At 37.6% G+C, this 20606-nt stretch overlaps 1 protein-coding gene across 9 annotated transcripts in view; it reads left to right on the top strand.

Moving 5' to 3' along the window:
• The first annotated feature begins 8449 nt into the window (after positions 1–8449).
• Positions 8450–20606, top strand: part of Bclaf3 (BCLAF1 and THRAP3 family member 3) — a 51272-nt gene continuing 39115 nt past the window's right edge. For 7 of the 9 annotated variants that reach the window (XM_063243045.1, XM_063243041.1, XM_063243044.1 and 4 more), the window contains exons 1-2: positions 8450–8619; positions 9744–9777. The gene's annotated coding sequence lies outside the window, so the exon portion shown is untranslated. Of the gene's footprint in view, positions 8620–8751; positions 8903–9743; positions 9778–20606 lie in introns of those variants that run through there. The other 2 variants (XM_063243038.1, XM_063243039.1) reach the window with 2 other exon arrangements.

Below are 20606 nucleotides of genomic sequence, written 5' to 3'. Positions count from 1 at the left end.
GTCTGGGAGATACAGTCATGGAAGAAAACGGAAGTCACACACCTGAAATCTCTGAGAGGATTGCAACTGAAGTAAGGAAACAACTTCATGAGATTGTAAGAGCAGTTAAATCAGAAATAATGTATCAGGTAAAAGAAGAAATCACAAACATACTGAAAGAATTGTTCAGCAGGTCTAAAGAAGACACAGACAATAAAGAGGAGCATAGAAAATGATAGAAACTTTGAATGACTATAGAAAGAAATTACAGCGCATGAAACAAATTCAAGGAGAGATGCAGAAAATTAAAAATTCAATCAAAAGCTGGTAAAACCACTTGAAAGAGACTGATGATAGACTTTCAAACCTTGAAGATAGGATTGCAGCTAGTGATCATGAAAGGGAAGATCTCTTTAAAATAACATAGAATCAGGAAATAACAGCTGCAAGATGATGCAGTGAAGCATAATTTAAGAGTGATGGGTATCAGTGAAGAAGCAGGGATGAACACAAATAAAATTAAAAGAGTATTCGCAGAAGTAATAGAATAAAACTTGCCAAACATGGGAAATGGATCTGACATGCAGATAAATGAGGCATATGACTCCAACTAGCCATAACCAAAGTAAATCTATACCCAGACACATAATAATCAAGATCCCAGAAATTCAGCACAAGAACAGAATATTAAAAGCTGTTAGAGAAAAGAAACAGATCACATATAAAGGAAAACCAATCAGAATCACAGCAGACATCAACACAAACCATCAAGTCAAGAAGATATGGAGTGAAGTGTTTCAAACTCTGAAAGAAAACAACTTCCAACCCAGATTGATCTACCCAGAAAAACTATCTTTCAAAATCACTAGAAAAAATATACTTCCATGATAAAGAACAACTGAAGGAATTCATGACTACCAAACCAACCCTACAGAGAGTGCTAAAGGATATTCTAGAGAGAGATAACCTGACCATGTTTCCAGGAACAGCAGCAGAGGAGGATCACCAAATAAGACAGGCAATTGAATGAATGGGAAAAGTGGAGGGCCAACAGTAGGAGTATAGTAAAGCAGAGATGAACCACTGGATGCTGGTTGTAACCATTAATGTAGATGGCCTCTGTTCAGCAATAAAAAGAAACACAGGGAGAGTGGATCAAGAAACAAGATCCAGGGGCTGGGGATTTAGCTCAGCGGCATAAGCACCTGCCTTGCAAGCAGGCGGTCGTGAGTTCGGTCCCTGGTACCGATAAAAAACGAAAAAGACAAAAAAAAAAAAAAAAAAGAAACAAGATCCATCAATATTCTGTATACAAGAGACACATTTAACTGGAAAGGAAATGCATAGACTGAAAATCAAAGGAAAGAAAAACAACTGCTCCATGTAAAAAAAGGAAGAGTAACTTGCCCATCAACTGCAGAATGGATAAGAAAGATATGGTATTTTCATGCAGTGAAAATCTACCCCGCTATAAAATAATCTCAAGACTCCTGTAGGTAAATGGACACAACTGGAGATCATGTTCATGGGCAAAACAGTTCACGCTCATATGCATGAACCCTAGCATAAGAAACAAAAGGAGTTAATGGGATCCAAAAGTAAAATAGTTAATGTAAGAGTGAAAAGGGGGAATGGTGGAAACTACTATTAATTTCTTATTGTCTTGTCTTGAACTCTTGCATTGTTTACACAATTTTGTTACATTTGGCTTTGTTCTGTCTTTTTGTTGTTAGATTTTATGCTGCCAGATGGTAGGGGTAGCTATTTTGAATATAATGGGATATATTATAGTGATCATGGTTTCCTACTATATTGTTTTGAAGTCTTATAGTGCTTCCATTCATTTTTTGATTGGTTTTATTCTGTTTTGTTTGATTTTATTTTGTGTGATGGTCTGAACAGCTATTTTAAAGAAAACATTTATGGTAACCATTGCTGATTTACCATCATCTTATACTGAAGTCCTACCATGCTTTTGTTCTTTTGTTTTGATTGGTTCTATCCTGTTGTGTTTTATTTGATTTTATTATGTGTGTTGTGTATAGACAACTTTTTTGAGGAAAATGAGGTATTATAGTACCCACTGTTCATTTCCTGTTATTTAGTTTTGAAGTCCTGTAATGCTTTAATTCTTTTGAATGGTTTTATAATATTTTGTTATGTTTGATATTATTGTGTGTGAAGCTATGCTCAACTATTTTGAAGAAAAGAGATATCGTGGTAGCTACTGTTGATGTGCTGTTGTCTTGTTGTGAAGTGCTGTGTTGCTTGCATTGTTCTGCTCTGATTTGCTTTGTTCTGTTTTGTTTTATTATCTTTAAAATTTAAAAAAATAAGAACTTCAAAACAGTGTAATAGGAAATCAATAATGGCTACCATAATATATCTTCTTGTTTTGAAACAGATGCCCATGCCATCAGATATAATACAACCAAACTAAACAAAGCAATGAAAATTATACAATATTTTAAAACAAGATAATAGGGAATTAACAAAGGCTACTATCTCCAGAAGGAAATCCCCCATAGTTGCTATATTATATACTGTCATCCTCTAAATAAATGCTCAGACTACCAGATTTAAGCCTGCTAAGTCAATCAAACAATACAGATATTACGTTTTTGTTTTTGTTGTTTTACTCCAGTGGCAATCACCTCAGCTTGTGTTTTTCCAAATCAGCTGGTTTCTGGGGTGGGAGGCTAGGTTGGCACTTTTTGTCTCCTAGACCACATGCCAGCTGGCTCACAGAAAGGGGTTGGCTCTGCCCACCTAAATTTACAATCTTATGCAAGAATTCTTTTTCTACTAATATATGTATGTGGATGTGTCTACCGAGAGATGATGTGTGCTTACCAGTCACTTCTTGTATCTTCTGAGCCAATTTTGTTGTCCTGTGCCTTTATGAGTCAAATATATTTATTTTTGGTTTCTTTTTGCTCTTGGGATCAAATGTAGGATCTAAAGTATGCTAGGCAAGTACCCTGCCACTGAGACCACTGGCCACCCAAATGCATTTTTGGAACATGTTCACTGTATATTTACACTAGAATCATGTTTTTATAATCTTTGGGAAGTTATATTTGACAATGAGGAAGACATAAGTCCTCAGAGAGACTTGAAAAATTTTAAATAGCTGTAGAAATGACTTCAAAAGTTCACTTCAATTGTCTGTATATATAGTGGATATTGTGATGTATCACCCAGATAGACCTCTGCTTTAGGACTGAGGTATTTTCCTTCCAAACACTGGCAATACAATGTCTGAAGCCTTTTTGTGGAGTTTTTCTTTGGGAAATATTCTTGACTGAAAAAGGTTAACTCACCAAGGTTAAACCTCTCAATGTGAGAAGTACAAAGACATTTGCATCACAGTAGGATATTTCAGATAGGGCTATCTCAGCTTCAGAGGTCCTTATGGTGTCACCTGAGGCCTAAGTTCTCTCTCTTGCTTCCTTCATACCTACAAGGACTCTGTATACAGTTCTTGTTTGCCAGTTGATCTCAGAGTCTTTTTCCTGGAGAACCCCCTTCAGCTAACTAGGCACTGTGCTAAGGGCTTTGCATACATCATCTCTCTTAATGTTTAGAACAGCATTCTGATATAAACAGGGTTGTTACCTGCTTACTTTACCATGAAGGACCAGAGACTCAAGCAATGTTGCATGCCCAAAATCACAGATGGCTGGGAGTGCAGAGATAGTCTCCAAATCCAAGGTTGCTTTGGAGCCTGAGCTTGTCTTTGCCCACATCAGTTTAAAGCTCTTGCCTTTATCAAGAGCTTTATCAAGAGCTTTGGGATATCAAGCAGACCCAAAACTAGAATCTTGCCTACACAGTTCTTAGCTATATTTTCAAGTTTCCCAATCAATCTCAAATAGCTTCTCTCATCAGAAGTGTTGCTGACCTTGTAAAGCCTTGAGAATCTCCTACTGAGGGCAATTTAATCCATACTGTATTCTCACTCCAGCTTCCATCTGGAAGCACAGGCAATTGGTATGAGATTTTTTTCCCCATAAAGTTGGAGCTCACTCATTCCATAACTGATCCTTTAAGCAACTAGGATTGAAAAGCATGCATTCTTCTAAGAATGGACACAGAACAAAGAACAAGACTAGTCCAAAATGTCTCAGAGATTATAATCTACCAGGGAAAAGAGATATTAGACAAATGATATAAGAAGTCACTTGCATTTGTGATGGGCAGGGAAGGTCAGGTCTGCCATTAGTCACTATCAAATTATTAGTTTGTGATGAGACATCTTTTGTGAGATTTTGGACTAACGTTTACCTCGTTGTAAGTCTCATGATAGCAGGACTGACTATTCCTAACCACTTAATACAGATACTCGGTACTATTTGTATATGAATACACATGATTGTTACCAAAGGAAATCTATGAAATTAAAATTTGTGGCCTCTAATAAGCATTTCTTTCTGCCAGACTCACATATGAAGATGAGATGAGGGCCCCAAGGACCCTGGTTTTCACATTTGCTGTTTAATCCCCAGCATGTAGAAGAGCACCTGTCACAGAGCAGACACATGTTAAATCTTTGCAGATTTTTTAAAAATTGAGAATAGGTACATCACTTTGGATAGTTTCAGAGCACACAGCAGAAAGTGATTTCAATATCAGGGCATTTATTACACCGTAGTATTCTCTTTTCCTCCAGTCCAAAGCAGAGCGATAATTGAAGTAATACTTTAGGATACTTACAAATGTAGGATTGAAAAAAATAAATTCCTCAGAAAAATGAATTTTTTGAAAGCTTAATGATTTTGAATTGATTAGGGAGTTGTGGTAGAGTACAAAAACAGACTGCTTATGATAGGAAGAGATATGTGAACTGAATCTGTTGAGGATTTGGAGCACATCTGGGCATAGTGAACATTTAAGGGGAGCCTAAACTTTAAAATACTTGCAACAAAATTAAGATTTAAGCCCGATCTAGTCATTTTTTAAAAAACCATACATTACTGGAGATGGTCCACATCATTTTTTGTTTGTTTGTGTGTTTTGAGACAAGGTCTTACTATGAAGTTAAGGTTGGCCTCGAACTCATGGCAATCCTCCTGCCTTAGCCTCCCAAATGCTGGGATCAAAGGTGTGCACCACTATACCCAGTGGTCCACATCAATTTTTTAAGTCACAAATATTATATGACATGCAGATCCTGGGCCAAGAATCCATCAGAAATAATTAATGGTATCAGACGGCTGGTAGCAGCTACCAAATTTAGGAATCTATCCTCTATCTCAGTAGGAAAACAGACATAATGGCAGTGACTAGAATGAACAAAGAAGAACTTGCAGCATAAGCCTGTCTAAAAACACTTTCTTCTAAGCTGTGTACACCATATCTGGCTGTGCTTTGCTGTTTACAAAGCCATTAGAAAAGCAAAGGTAAAGAAAGAACAGAACCCACAAAATGCCTATACCATGAGATCAAAGAAAAGGAGGTCTTAAGAAACAGGGCTAGCAAAGCATTATCCACCCAGTTTTATCAATGGTATTAAGCCACACAACTGAAGTCATCCAGTCAACAGAAAACTCATCTGGTTTTGTCAGTCCTGGGGTATAAATGCTAAGGTAGATGCTGATGGCACAACCAACACAATACAAACAATAATCTATATAACAACTGTTTTAGTCACTTTCCTGTCACCGAGACAGATTATCCTATGCCCACAACTTAAAAGTAGGAGAAGTTTATTTTGATTCAGTTTCAGTTCATGGTCAGCTGGCACCAAGGCAGAAACAGCATGGCATTGCATGGTAGATAAAATGCTTCTCATGTCATGGTGGCCAGGAAGTAAAGAAGGGAGGAGACAAAAATAAAAATACACACTTCCAGTGGCCCACTTCTTTAGCCTGGGCCCCACCTCCCTCGAGAAGAGTCAGTCTCTGAACTCACCAGTGGATTGATCTGCTGATAAATATAGCATGATCCAATCACCTTCCACATGTATTAGAATTTTAGTGGACATCTTAGATCTAAACCAAACAATAACTGGAAAATCTGGGCCAAGTGTGTTTTCAAGGGATGAGAACTATTTGCCCTACTTCTTCATAATTTTCTTTTTTTTTCCACACTAGCACTTGAAAAAAAAAGCTACACATAAGGTCAGCTAGGACACCAAGTTACCACAGCTGTCTCTCTCCAATAAATAACAAGGATGCTAGGAAGTTTGTCTTATATCAAAGCCTGAATTGCTCTTTTTAAGAAAAATTTTACATTTTTTCTGGTTTAAGGATTTAAAAACTATCCTGAATTTCATCAAGCCTCAGTATCCTTCCAATGATTTACAGGGAACACAAATGATAGAGAAGTAGTTCTCAGACTTGAACATGTGTCAGAGTCAAAATCTCAGTAATAAAATTTTGAGTCAAATAGAGTCAGAAATAATGGTCTAGAGTGCTAAATCAGCATCAATACCCCAAACTGGATGTCTACTAGAGTGCTGAAAGTAAGAGATGAAAAAATAGAACAGAAATACCACAGATAACTGCTTTTTAAAAAAAAATCAGAAAAATGGGGGAGAAACAATTCTTATGGAATGGATGAAAACCTTCCTGAACTGAAGCCATAATATGTAGATGAAAAGGACTCAAAATCTTAACCAGACCAAATACCATTATTCATTTTTTTTTTTGTCTTTTTCGTTTTTGTCGGTACTGGGATCGAACTCACAACTGCCTGCTTCCAAGGCAGGCGCTTATGCCTCTGAGCTAAATCCCCAGCCCCCCCATTATTCATTCTTAAATTGCAATAGTATCCATATGGCCAGAGAGAAGTGGAGAGCGACTAGAGGTAAGCTTAACCAGACAGTGAAAAGCCTTATATATTGTGCTGAAGAAGTTTCTCAGTAAAACAGTCATTTATGAAGAGAGGAAAATGATAATTGATATAGGGTTTAAAGAAAGCAGTAAGGGATTGTGGTTATAATTATTGGACATAGAGCACATAAAACAGTCATATATAAGGATTATTAAAAGAGGCAGCAAGGTTCTTCACTGTGGCATGTGGGCATAATTTATAGTGACATCATTCTTTCACAATTGTGCCAGTTTTCCCATACATAGTGCTTGGAAATGCAGATGTAGGAAAGAAAAATGTAGATAAGTGGAATGTTTTAGGATGGTAGTTTGATGTTAGGATGTGGCTAAAGGCAAAGGTGCCTCTCTGTGTCACAAGAATGATTGGAGTCAAAGGTCATAGGTTTGAGTATAAAGTTCATGAGGGATGTGAGACATGAAAGGTGATACGATGAATGGATAAGGATTGTGGGTCCAAATCGGATTTGAAAATAAAAGATTTTAGAGATGGAGTAGTGTAGCAAATGTCTAGTTTTTTATAGAGTATAAGACTGGAAATGGATGAACAAAGTAAAGGTGAAGGTCATCTGGATTGAGGAAGATGAAACATGGAGCATGTTGGTGTCACTGGGATGAGGGGCATTAATTCAGGTGGAGAGGAAAACAAATGCTGGGCAGTCGGTGGGCGACAGTAACAGGGAAGGTAACAAGTAGTACAAACAGATGGCATGGATCCTGAGAAAGATATTTTGCAATGGGCAAAAGAGTATCAAAGTTGTCAAGTGGGAAAGTGCTAAGAGTGAAGAGGAAATACTACATTTGGAGCTTGTGGATGGAGTATGTGAGAAAGGAAATCAGAGAACTGTAGACAGGTTGAGGGTGTAGTAGCGGCAGCGCACTTGCCTAGCAGGTGTCCTTACATAGCCATGAATATAGTCTCCCAACAGAGCAAGGATGGAGGAAGGGGCAAGGTAGAGAGGGGGAGAAAGGGAGAGATGTACGACAGGAGAAGGAGACAGGAGAGATTGATTGATTTTTATTTTGAATTGTACAGTGGACTGATGTGTTGACACCATTAACGTATTTGAGAAGTCCAGGAGATTTTGTTTTCCGGGCAGAAGCTTCATTCAAGCCGCCATGGGCAATGGTTCAAGGTTAGAGGAATGGTTAGAGATTGAGTAGGCAGGCAGAGTCCACGCAGGCACAGGTTCAGGTGAGCTGGATCTGGAAGGGCTTTGGTGGGCCAAGGCAAGGGCTGGACGTGCTCGTCCATGTGCATATCTATGTGGACGCCCATGTGCTCAGCAGCCACCTCTGCTTTCTGTAGCCCACCTACATAAGGCTGAGGGCTCAAGCGATCATTATTCTGCCCCTGACTTACGAGTCGACCTCCGATCCTTGCCCATCAGCCATCATAAATAATCCCTATACCTGGTAAATTTCTCACGTTCCATTCTTCGCGGGCTGAGGACGCGAGTATGCGCAGGCGCACTAGGTGGAGTGTAGCGCGAAAGCAGGCACGGTGGACGGAGCAGCTATGATGAGAACGGCCGGCAGAGGGCGGTGGCGCTCCGGCCCGAGGAATCTGGGCGGGGCGTGTTCCCTGAGAGAGTAGAGGTGTCCTAGGAACCACTGTGAGAAGAGCGAGGCCGCGGCTGGGGGCGGGGCAGTGAAGCGGAGGGGCAAGGCGGTTCCGGAAGGAAGTGGTTCCGGGTCTCGCGGCCCGGCTGAGACAGTTGTGGTCCAGTTGCCTTCGGAGGCCACGTTCGAGAGAGGGGCGAGGCCTGAAGGGCCAGCGGTGGCGGTGACGGGGACCTTCCGACCGGTAAGCGGCCCCGGGGAGCAGGCGGAGCGAGGAGGCCCCGACCCGCAGGGAGGGCGTGCCTGTCGCCTGGGAGGGGCGGTTCTCGGGGTGGCGGGTGGGGCCGCGGAGAGGATGCGGCGGTCGGGATTCGGCTCCGTGGGGACCGCCACCCTTTAGGTCCGTCGACCGCCCCTTCCTCAGAGCAGTGGCCCACCTCTGGCTCCGAGTTCATGGCTTCCATGTGTCCCTCTGGCCTAGGGATGGTGGATTTCCTTGTGAGGCGGCGACCTGGGCACCTGCTCACGTAATTCCAGCCTTCCCCCGCCTTCAGGGAGGTTGAGTTCCCGTGGCTTCGAGCGTCTTTCCTGGGGGTGAAGGGGCGCCACGGTCTGGGGAAGGTGTCCATGTTACCAAGGCGGCCCCGGACGCGTCGCCTTCGGGACCTGAGCCGAGGAGCTGCCGCTTTGTCCTCCTCCCGAGGCGCTCCTCCCGCGCAGCGGCATCTTTCCCAGATAACGTCGAGAATGAGTAGTGAAGGCTGCTCTTTATCATGAATTGCGGAGTAAAACTTGGCTTTTTAAAAACGTCTCCCGAAAACGGGCGCGTCTCCTGTGCTTCTCTAGATTGTAATTCGGAAACTGGGCCATTCTAGGAACTGTTCTGTCAGTAGGTCGAGAGGGAAAGAAATGGGAGCGAAACGTATCCCCCGATGTATTTTTCTTTGCAGACGCTTTTTAAGCTTCCACTTGGGAGACTGCTTTTCTTTTCTGGATCACATTGCAAACTATACGGGTACAAATCAGAGTCTCTCCAGCTTTTACCAGAAGGCAGCCTTTTTGCTATTCTTTTCTAAACGTGAACAAGTCCAAACGATAGAGCAACTTGAAAAGATTTGGCTGTGGATTCATAGAGTGTTTAATTAATTAATTTTTGGGACCAAGTCTCACTGTGGTGTTTAAACTGCTCTCAAATGTATGGGTTCAAGCTGTTTTCATGTCTGCCACCCAAGTAGCTGGGACTGCATTACAGTTGGGTACGGTAGTGTGTTGCTCTAGAGTGCTTTATTTTTCAGTGGTAATGGTATAATATTTTATTTATTTAATTAAATACTTAATAATATTTTGTTTATTCCCCTCTCCTCTTAGTAAATCCAACGAACCAGAACCTTGAGCATGCTAGGTAAGTGTTTTACCACAGAGCCACACTTCCAACCTCAGTAATGCTTTATTTTTAATGGAATTTTTAAGAATGGCAACTACAGTTTTCACTTGAGATCTCTGCAGTTTCACTGTCTTCCCAAGAAATTGTATTAGAGACATTTATATAGTAAGAAACATTTAGGAAGCCATTCACATACAAAAGATTTTAAATATACAAAATTGTAATGAAAATGCACTTTTTGACCATTCCAGATAACTATTATGAATGTGATTATGCACCTCGAGTCTTTTTCTTTTATGTCAGGATAAATACATGAGTTTTTCTAAAGTGAATTCTCTTTTGTAATCACTTTTTATCCAACAACATAGCATATCATTACATGGCTATGCTAATTTAGTCAGTTGGTCCCATTTTTCCACTACTTAAACACATTGTTGAGTAAATGTAAAGTCTTCATATCCACAATCATTTCTTTAATGTACATTCCTAGATGGTGGAATTTTTGGGCAGGTTATACTTATATAATTATGAATTTTTTTATAAAAAAACCAATTTTTTATAAAATTGTGAATTTCTCAGTTTCCCTCTGAAAAAGTTATGCTATTTATGTTCCTGCCATCAGTCTGCCAGTGTCCTTCCTCACATCCTAGCAAAAGGTAGAATTTGAAGGATTTCTGTGAGAACACTTACAGCTTATTTTTGTTTTCTCTAACCAAGTACAAGTATCCTCTGGTTTTTTTTTTTTTTTAATTTATTAATAGCAAATCGGATAAGATTGCAATTCTCCTTTCTTATTCCACCAGTTTAGCGAAGAAAGGCTACCTAAGTGAACAAGAGATTTGAAGTTAGGACCTTCTTAAATTCTAATGTATCTGATTACCTTGAACAAATCACTCAACTTTCCTAAGGACTATTTCCTCAACTGTGAACTAGAGATTATAATGTGTTTGTTTTACTCTTCTTATGTTTTTAAGAGTCAAATGAGTCATTTGTGAAAAATACATTTAAATGTACTTTGTCTTGTTGCCTTTACTGTTCCGTTGTAAGAATTTCAGATCACAGAAGCATTTCAAGGTTCATAAAAATTTAAAGTAAATTTCTAAATTTAAAACTATTCTGTAATACTTTGTGTTCCACACTATTTCACTTAACTTTAAAGTTTTATACTGCAGCCCTAGATTATATTAAAAACAGTATCAGAGAGCTAAGGAGTATAGCTCAGTGATAGAGGATGTACTTAGCATGTGCAAGGCCCTGAGTTCAATCTCTGACACTACAGAAACAAAGGAGAAAAACAGTATAAAAGTTATGGGATCAGGTGAATGATGAATATGCACAAATGTTTAAGGAGCAAATATTTAAATATATTTTATAAAGCTGAGGAGAGCAGATACAAAGCTAAATGAGACACAGTCCTTGAGCTCATAATAAATAAAATATAGTCCTTATGCAGGCTACAGGCTACAGATTGTCCAGGCAACTAGAGGGCATAAAAACTGCTTTCCAAATTTAGATGGCGATTTTAAATGTAGTGCAGCATGTCAACTATGCTAGAGTGTGCTAAAGCCCAATTCTGCTGACTGAGCATCTGAACAAGTGACTCGGCAGTCTCTACAGTGTCGTTTTTCTGAAAAAAGGAATTACAAGGTGGAGAAGTGTCAGTATTGAACTGTTTCAGATCCTTTACGTGGGGAAACGTAGTTAACCTTTCTTAAGTCTTGATCTCTTCACCTATGAGATGCGGGTAATTGCAGTTTGTGAGGGATTGGATGACATAGTATTTATACAACACTTAGTAAAACCAGGAAGTACTTATCCACCAAAGACTTAGCTTCTCAGGGAAAGAAACTAGGTTTCTTCCAATTTTGTATTCCTAATCCTTAACAGTGCCTGGCACTTAGTAATGTTGGCTAAGTTAACAGAATATAGAAAGTGACCACTGATCAAAACTCATTGCACTGATGAAGAAAATTATATATAAATATAGAATATTGGGAGAAATTAACTGTATTACTTGGAAAGTTTTATTTGGACTATATTGTTACAAATTAAGAAATAAAAGTAAATTTTGCACCATTTGAACCTGACATATCTCTACGGTGACTGTTTTTCTATTTTAGATCTCTAATGGTAAGCAAGTAGTCTCTCCTTATCAAGAATAAACCTCTCCAAGTTGTTCCTAATCACCCTGTCACCACCCAGTTTCTGTGCTCTTTTTTCCCAGCCAGTTTGTTGAAAAGAGTTGTTAATAATTGGCTTTCTTAGTCTTTTGACCTCCTACCTAGTCCTCAGACTATGTGGTAACACTTTTCATTCCTTTTTGTTTGATCTCTATGCAGCATTTGCCATTAAAATCTCTCTTATTGAAGTACAATATCCTTCTTTAGTTTCTGACTTTGTGTCCCATGGTCCCTACTTCTTCCAAGATTATCCTTTGCTAGTTCATCTTCCTTCAGAGGTTGATGTTCCTAGAGGCTTGGTACTTTTTGTACTATACCTTCTCTGAAATAACTTCTAGAACATTGGAGGCTCTCTGGTGTTTAAAAGCTTGAAAGAGTTCCCTATGGAACTGTGTGGGCCTGATGCTTTAATGGGGTATTTTCTTAATAACTTTTTGTATTTTGTCTATGGAAATCAGTTAGTTTAGGCTTTTTAATTTCTAGGTTGATAGGCCTTTCAGTTTTTTTACTTTTGTTAATACATTGTATAATATTTCTGTGTTATGGAAATTACTAATGTTTTCTTTGTTATCTAACAAATTATTATTTTTAGTAAATGTGGCATGGTCACTTGAGAAGAAGGTGTGTTCTCTAGCACCAGCGTATAGCATTTGATAAATATCTGTAAGATTAGCAGGACATGGTGACACATACCTGTAATCCCAGCCACTCAGAAGGCTGAGGTTGGAGGATGGCAGCTTTAAAACCAATGTGGGCAATTTAGTGAGACCCTGTCTCACTGGGTATGGTGGCACATGCATGTAATTCCAGCACACAGGAGGCTGAGGCAGGAGGATCACTGCGAGTTTGAGGGTAGCATGGACTACAAAGTAAGTTCAAGGCCAGCTTGAACTGCATAGTGAAACTCTATTTCAAAAAGAACAAAAATAAATAAATAAATAGAAAGAACTGGAGATATGATTCAGTGGCTTTTTAATGCTGAAGGGTAAATTTTGGAAATGTATTTTTATTTAAAAAGTACATTTTTCATGTGGATTTTCAAGTTTATTTGGTAGATATATACCAAATAGTTTTTCAGTTTTTTTCTAATTTGATGATTATAGATAGCCTCTATATCATTTTTACTTATTATTTTTGTGCTCTCTCCTATTTTTCTTAATCAAGAAAAATAGAAAAAAAGAAAAACAGCATATATTGACTATGTAGTCATTTATTTTGTTGTATGAAACTACAAAAATGTGGATTATTAATTACATTTACTTAAAACTTTTCTTCCTCTTTTTTTCATACTTTTGTCTTTATTATTTTCTCCCATGTACTTTTATGATTCAGTGGTAAAGCATTCCTGGGTTTAATCCCCAGTACAAAAAAGGACAAGATTTATTCTATTGATTACCTTTAGATCTTCTGGCTTATTTTTGGTACACTTGATAATGTAGAAAGAGTGGCTATAAAGTCACTTATTTGGGTGAGTTTTTTTTTTTTTTCTTTTTTGAAGCAAGTTATGCATATTTTGTTATAATTGTTCTTTCTCTTGAGAGATGTATATTTTGTTCTTTTATTTAAAAATTTGATGGGATATGCGTATTTAGGAAGATACGTATTTTTGTTCTAATGTTTTATCTTTGTATTCACCAATTTTTTTTTGTCTTTTTCATTTTTACTGGTACCGGGAAATCGAACTCAAGACTGCCTGCTTGCAAGGCAGGCGCTTATGCTGCTGAGCTAAATCCCCAGCCCCCAAACAGCTATTTTTTTTTTTTTTATCGGTACCTGGGATCAAACTCACGACCTCCTGCTTGCAAGGCAGGTGCTTATGCCACTGAGCTAAATCCCCAGCCCCTGTATTCACCAATTTTTAAAAACCCTGAGTTCTGTCTACTTATTTGTCTTGTGCTTGAGAGTTCTGTATCCACTTCTAGGTCTTCCTTGCTTGAGAACTTGGAATAACACTTAGTTGGGGCCATGAGAATGATCCATGCTTGGTCTGCTCAATTCTGGCTTTCCCTGTGATCTGCTGATTACCATCTTGGTCTTTGGTCTCTGACTCAGTATACTCATGAACTGGAAGAGTGGCTTCTGTATTGCAACTTTTGTAAGTGACACATTTGCATTTAGACACCATACTCTGTCTACAAAACTCACCATTTAAAATGTATGGTTCAGTGGTTTTTAATATAGTTGTACAATCAGCACTGTGTCTAGTTTTAGAACATTTTTTTCACCCTAAAAAGAAACCCGATAGCCATTAGCCGTCAATGTTTATACCTTCTTCCCTCTTTCCACCTAATAGCCAGTCTTTTTGTTTCACTTATTTTGCTTATTCTAGATATTTCTCATAAGTGGAATCATATACATCATGTAGTCTTTTGTGACTGGCTTCTTTTACTTAGTGTAGTGATTTCAGGGTACATCCATGTTATAACATATATCTGTACTTCATTCCTCCTTATGGTCAAATAGTATTACATTATGTGGGCATATTACATTTTGTTCATTTCTCAGTACATTTGGTTTATTTCTACCTTTTGGTTATCATGAATATGCTCCTATGAATGCTAGTATACAAGTTTTTATGTGGACATACTTTCCTTTCTCTGTTCCTAGGAGTAGAATGATTGGGCATATGGTAACACTGTGTATAGCTTTTTGAGGAACTGCCAAACTCTTTTTCCATAGTGACAGCATTTTACATTCTCACCAATAACGTACGAGGATTGCATTATCTTTAAATGCTTGAAACACTTATTACTGTGTTTTTATGTTATATTTGTCCTTATTGCTGTGAAGTGGCATACATTATAGTTGAATTGCATTTCATAATGTCTAGTGTTGTTATGTGATATTTTTTCATATCTTTTAAAGAGAAATATCTATTCATCTTCTTTGTCCTTATTATGTGTATGCACGTATGAATGAGCATATGTGTGTATATATGTATTGTGTAGTACTGGGGCTTGAACCCAGGGCCCTTCTCTCAGAGACATAGCCCTACTTTCTTTATTTTTATTTTTTTTTAACATGAGACGATGTCTTGCAAAGTTCTCAAACACGCAATCCCCTATCCCAACCTTCCAATTAGCTAGGATGATAGGTGTGCATCACTGCAGCTGGCTCTTTTGTCTATTTTTAAATTTGATTATATTTGTTATTGTGTTGTATGTGTTATTTATACATTATGATGACATTGAGCATATTTAGAGTGGTATGGCCTTAGATCTCATTTATGTATTTTGAATACAGACTTTTATGATATAAATGGTTTGTAAAAAATATTCTCTCATTATTTGGGTTGTCTTTTCATTTTCTTTTTTTTTTTTTGTACCTAGGTTTGAACTCATGACCTCGTGCCTGCCCAGCAGACACTTGTGCCACTGAGTTAAATCCCTATCCCAGTGTTTTCATTTTCTTGATGTCATCCTTCACAACACAAACATTTTAAATTTTGATGATATCAAGTTACATATTTTTAATTACTTATTTTTGGTGTCATAGCTTTAGAAGCCATTGCATGGTCCAAGGTTACAAAGATTATTTATCCTTATGTTTTCTTCTGAGTTGTGTAGATTACTGTGTGCATTTAGATTATTGACCCATTTTGAATTAATTTTTATGTATGGTGTGAGGTAAGGCCAAACTATATTCTTTTGCTTGTGGATAACTAGTTGTCTCAGCATTTGTGTTGATTTATTTAAACTCTTAATATCTGGTCTATTCATGTTTTTCTCCCCAAAATGTTTTAAGTTCACCTATTGCCTAGATAGAAGTAAAGCTGTTTCATTTATTTTTCTCTTCTCTCATTTTTTTTGTCTTTTTCTTTTTTATTGGTACCAGGGATCGAACTCAATGACTGCCTGCTTGCAAGGCAGGAGCTTATGCCGCTGAGCTAAATCCCCAGGCCTCCCCCCCCCCATTTTTTAGTTGCAATTTTTTGTATTATCATAAAATGCAACAATTTTACATTAATCTTTGGCCTAATTTTTTTTTTTGAGACAGTCTTGCAATGTAGTTCAGGCTGGCCTTGAATTCATTGCCATGCTTCAAGATACAACCTCCTGATTGCTGGGCCCAGTCTGCGTGAACCTACATATTTTAAATGCTTACTATCAGTTCTTTTGCTGACTTTTCTTAGTCATTGTTTGGTTGGGTGAAGCTCATCTTCTAGTAGACTTCTCAGAAAGGACTAGGAAGTACCAAAGTCCCTGCATTCTTCAATGCCAAAAACTATTTCTGTCACTGTGGTATTTGAAGGATATCTTGGTTAATATAAAATCCTTGGTTCACACTTCCTTTCACCGAATTCTATTTTAAAAATGTTGTTATTCATCTTGTTTTATAGTTTATTTTTGAGAAAACACATGCTGATCTAATTTCTAATTTTATGTTATATATTTTTTGTTTTAATCTTTTGTTGTTGTTTGAAGTCTTGCTATGTAGTTCAGCCTGGTGTTGAACTCACTGTATATCCCACGCTAGTCTGAAACTCATTGTGATCCTCATGCCTCAACTACCCAAGTGCAAGACCTATGCCACCGTGCTCAGCATATTGTTTTTTTGGCCTGGACGTCTTGATGGTTTTATCTTTGAAATAAAAGTTTTTTTTAATGCTATGTTTCATACTTGATTTTTCTAAATTCATATTCTTTAGGTACCCAGTGTACTCTTAAATGTGTAGATTAGAATACTTCAACTATTTTTTCATTTCTAGAAGGTTTTCTTCAAATATAGTTTTAAAAATCAGCTCAATTCTATTGTTTGATATTTCTTCAGGGAATATAGTAGTGCAAATATTCCCTTTTTTACTTATCTCCTATTTCTGTTAGTTTGTCTGACACTTTCTCTCTCTTTCTCCCTCCTCAGTGTCATTTTTATTTTTTATTTTTTTATTGTTTTCCTGCTTTCTTTCAATATATTTTACTAACTTTTCATTTGAATTTACTATTCATCGAGTACTTTGTAATTTTTTCTTCATTTTTTTGAGATAATTTAGTCTTTTTCTCCCATTTTTCCCTGAGTTCAGTTTTTAATTTTCATTTCTTCTTAGATATTTGTTTGTGTGAGTTTTGGTCTGTTTTTCTGAGGTGGGGAGGAAGAGGGGAAGGCAAGGAGAGAGAAAGAAGGAGCACAAACAGGGTTTTGCTATGCTGTTCAAACTGATCTCAAACTCTTAGACTCAAGTGATCCTTTTGCCTCCTGATTGCTGGGGCAATAGGCACTTGCCACCATACTCAGCCTGTTGTATTTTTGTTCTTAGTTTTTAATTTCTAAATCAGTGTGGTTTTTATAATAGTCACAGATGATATAGAGTGTACATTATTTAAGTTTCTTTGGAGTATAGTTCTGTTTCATGGTATTTTGGAAAGTAATTTTCCACATCTCACAGGTGAGATTTTTTTTTTTTTTTTTTGAGACAAGGTTTCACTAAGTCACTTAGTTGCCCTGGCTGGGCTGAAACTTGGCTGTCCTTCTGCCTCAGCCTCGTAGAATGTGGGGATTACAGATTCCCAGCTGAGGAATTCCCAGCTGAGAAATTATTTTTCTGCTTTCTTGCCAATATATTGGTACCATCTAACTTTAAAATTTTTGTAAATATCACAAGTATGAAGCCCTTTCTCTTCATTTTATTTTTTGAATTTCTAGTAGGATTATGTTTTCATATGGTTTATTGGACATTTCTGTTTCCTTTTTGTTGAAAACTAGAAAGGTAGAACTGCCATTTCCAACATGGAGCCGACTGAGGAAGAAAATAGTTTGTAGGGAGCTCAGGTGTTTACTTTTAGATGTGTTTACAGCATCCAGCGGGCTGCTGGATGTGCAAGACTGGAGTGCAGGGAGAAATGAGGGCTAGAGATACATACTTTTGGGGAGTTACTAGTATTTAAAGCTGGGAGACTGAATGAAATTATACTAGGGAGAGTGTAGACAATGATAGGTCTAAAGGCTGAACTCACTAGAGGATGGGGTTCATTAAAATGGTTTAGTTCGTGAATAGAGGAGATGAAGAGAAACCGCCAAACGAGGCAGAAGGAATTTTTATGGAGGTAGGAGGAGAACCCAACAAATGTGGTATTCTACAATCCGAGAGTAGAAAGTGGTTCTAGGAGGGAAGTGCGTCAAATGTTACTGGTAGGCCAAGAAAGGAAAACAGAAAAAGGAGGACCGGTGACTATTGGATTTGGCATTATGGACTTCATTAGTGATCTCTTGGCTAGCGCAGTGTGATGTGGTAGGATGGAAAGCCAGTAGGTAAAATTTCAAGCAAGAAAAGGATGAGAAAAATTAATGATAATAACTTGGCTTACAGGCAGCCCTTTTGAAGAATTTAGTTGTCATTGGAAAAGTAGTATAGTAATCCTGGGGCATTGGGTCTGGTTTTAGAGGGTGGAAGAAATACACAAAGTTATATGGTGACAGAAAGTATCTAATGGAAAGGAGAAAGGGACATGGGGGCTAAGGGAAATTCCTAGAGCAGAGTCCTTAGGTGGGTAAGGGAATATATCCAATGCAGACCTGGTAAGATTGATGTGTGTGTGTGTGTGTATGAGAGAGAGAGAGACAGACAGACAGACAGACAGACAGGGTGCTAGGAATTGAACTGAGGTCCTTCACTGTAAGCTATATACTTATTTTTTATTGTGAGATAGGCTTTCACTAAGTTGCCTGGGCTGATGCTCCTTCCTCAGGTTTTCAGAGTGGTGGGACTACAGGTTTGTGGCACTATGCCCAGCTTGTCTCTTTTACTAGTAGCACCCTTCTGGGAATAGATAACCTTGTTATCCGGACATCTTTCTATGTTCAGAACCAGACATTCACTGTTGTTAACCATTTACAGTTCACTCTGAAGTAGCTATATAATTGAATTTATCTTCCATTACTGACATCCACTCCCTAGTTACAAATCCTACTGATTTTGGTCTTTCCTTTCCATTTGTCTTAAAGCTCTGGTCCCTTTCATTAACTTTCTGATAAAAAGTTAGTTTAAATCAGTTATTAGCAAATTTTCTGTAGCAGACCAAATAATAAATATTTTACACCTTGTAGACCATGTGTAATCTCGGTTGTGGCTTTTCCTTTATCTTCATCTTTGTCTTCATTTTTTCCCTAATGCTAAGTGAAGTAAATCAGACAAAGAAGATTAACTATCACATGATTCCTCTTATACGAAGTAAATCAGACAAAGAAGATTAACTATCATATGATTCCTCTTATAAGAGAAACACAATATATAAGTAATTTAAAGAACAAAATAAAAAATGAAAGAAACAAGAAGATAGACTTTCTGGAGATGAGTAGACCTGAGGACAGGAGGAGATAGAAGGAGAAGTAAAAAGATCAAGATGTAATATATATGTGTACCAGTACTCCATGATAACTATATTCTTTATGTATCAGAAACATGCGTCAATAAAAACATTTTAAAAAATGTAAAAACCATTCATAGTTCAGACTTTATATTTACATTGACCTTCCTCTCTTAAGCCTCTGCACCAGTATTTCTATCAGCTGATGCATACCAAGTAATTGCTAAGTGAACTTTTAAAAAATACAGCTTTATTGAGTTATAATTTATGGTTGTAAAGTATATTATTCAGTGACATTCAGAAGGGTTACAGAGTTGTACAACTATTTCCATAATATCTGATGATTTTAGAATACTTTCATCATCCCAAAGCTAAACTTTTTTTACTGTTTTTTTGTTTTGGTTTGGGTTTTTTTTGCAGCTGAAGTATAGTTTATGTGCCATAAAACACCCTCTTTGCATAGTTTGAATGTTTATAAATTTACCTTTAACAATCCAAAGAAAACATTTTTAGGAATACTTTCATCACATGTACTGTATGTTACTTTGCAAGCATTTTCTCTCAATTGATTTCACTCCCTCTATCCCCTAAACTAGTAGTTCAGAAGTCCTTGGACCAGTCATAACCACATCACCTGGGAACTTGCTGGAACTGGGGCCTGCCCTAGGGTAGGGTCCAGAAACTGTGTTTTGACAAGCTCTCCAGGTAATTCAGTGTACACTAAATTTGAGAATCACTGCTCTGAGAATTGCTGAGCTATAGGATATTGACATGTTCAACTTTATTGAATTCAATATTACAACCCAACTGGTTATACTTATATATTCAACTACAGCTACCCAACTGGTTATCATCATATATATTCAACTAGCAATATATGAACGTTTCTGTTGTTCTGCATCCTTGCCAACACTCCAGAATGTGCATTATATAAAATTGTTCTTGTCATCTGGGGGGATATAAAAGGAGTATGATCTTAATTTGAAGTTTCCCAATTATTAAGATTCAATATCTCACACATTCTTAGGTTAAATTTTGTGTTCTATAATATGCTGTTTGAAATCTTTTGTCCATTGGAGTAAATAAACATAATGTATTGAAGTAGCTGTTGAACAAACAGAATTCCTGAGGAAGAGGAGCTTAGGGACAGGAATCAAGGAAAGATTCCTAGGGGAGATTATCAAGCAGTTCTAAAAGAACAAGGATTTGTTAGAGAAAAGGCCACCTATCTTTTAGAACTAGAAGATCTGATCAGGTAAAGCAGGTAGTGTGGTGTGATAGTTTGGTAGGTGTGTGGAAAAAAAGAGACACATAAATCTAGGAAAAATGTAGAAAAAGCAACTAGATGTATACATTTTCAATGTAT

The sequence above is a fragment of the Cavia porcellus genome, unplaced genomic scaffold (genome assembly GCF_034190915.1).
Source record: "Cavia porcellus strain 051 isolate PalLab524CR breed Dunkin Hartley unplaced genomic scaffold, mCavPor4.1 scaffold_33, whole genome shotgun sequence".
In the NCBI taxonomy this organism is placed as follows: domain Eukaryota; kingdom Metazoa; phylum Chordata; class Mammalia; order Rodentia; family Caviidae; genus Cavia; species Cavia porcellus.
The sequence above is the reverse complement of the archived record's forward strand: the minus strand, read 5'-3'. Positions and strand labels throughout refer to the sequence as shown.